Raw genomic sequence first — 1144 nt, forward strand, 5'->3', positions numbered from 1 at the left:
CCAGCCCCTGCCCAGTCTCCCCCCCAGCTGCACCACACCCGGGTGGGGCACCAGGCTGCATGTGCAGTGGCAGAGCCGGGGTGCCAGGCCCGCACCTCAGCTCTCAGCTCACACTTGCAGGGCTTTACAATTCCAAAGGGGACTTTCCTCACTGCTGCCAACCCCACCTGGAGGGAGGGAAAACTCCAGGCCGGCTCCTTCTGCCTTCGATGCCAGCTCTGCTCTCCAGGCCCACGGAGCTCAGTGGGGACTCCGGGGCAGCGGGCAGCATGAGGCCTTGCTCACCCCCTGCAGCAGGACTGAGAGCCTGGCTCTGTTCAGCCAGACGGGACCCTCCCGGGGGCTGCCTTTCCATGCAGTTGCTGCCCAGAAACAGCCGCACTTCCTAGCGGGCGGGAACACACTTGAGGGCAAGGCCAGCTGCGGAGGAGAAGTTCAGATGTGCACAGCTCAAGGCCAGAAGAGACCGTTGTTCTCCTCCAGTGTGACCCCCTGGACAGCACAGGCCAGAGGCTGGCCTCAGATCACTCCTAGGGCTGCTCGTTAGAAAACAGCCAGCCTTGCATAGCACAGTATGGACAGGACGGGGGCTGGCCTCTGATCGGGGGAGTGGGGCAGCCAGTCTCCGCAACGCTCCTAGCCAGACCCAGGGGAGAGGTGGCCAGATCCCTCGGCAGCTGCAGAAGCAGCACCCTGCATCGAGCAATAACTGTCTCCTAAACACTTACTGTCTGTCTGTCTATCCAGCTGTCCCATACACCCCCTGAACCTAACTATCCCATACAGCCCCTGAATCTACCTATCCCCCTGAATCTATCTATCTCATACAGCCCCTGAATCTACCTATCCCCCTGAATCTATCTATCCCATACAGCCCCTGAATCTACCCTTCCCCCTGAATCTATCTATCCCCATACACTACATCTATCTATCTATCTATCTATCTATCTATCTCCATACACCCCCTCTATCTATCCATCTATCATCTATCTATCTATCTATCTATCTATCTCCATACACCCCCTCTATCTATCTATCTATCTATCTATCTATCTATCTATCTATCCCCACACACCCCCTCTATCTATCTATCTATCATCTATCTATCTATCTATCTATCTATCTATCTATCTATCCCCACACA

This window comes from Terrapene carolina, unplaced genomic scaffold, assembly GCF_002925995.2.
Source record: "Terrapene carolina triunguis isolate 2854851 unplaced genomic scaffold, T_m_triunguis-2.0 Scaffold33911, whole genome shotgun sequence".
Classification (NCBI taxonomy): Eukaryota; Metazoa; Chordata; order Testudines; family Emydidae; genus Terrapene; species Terrapene triunguis.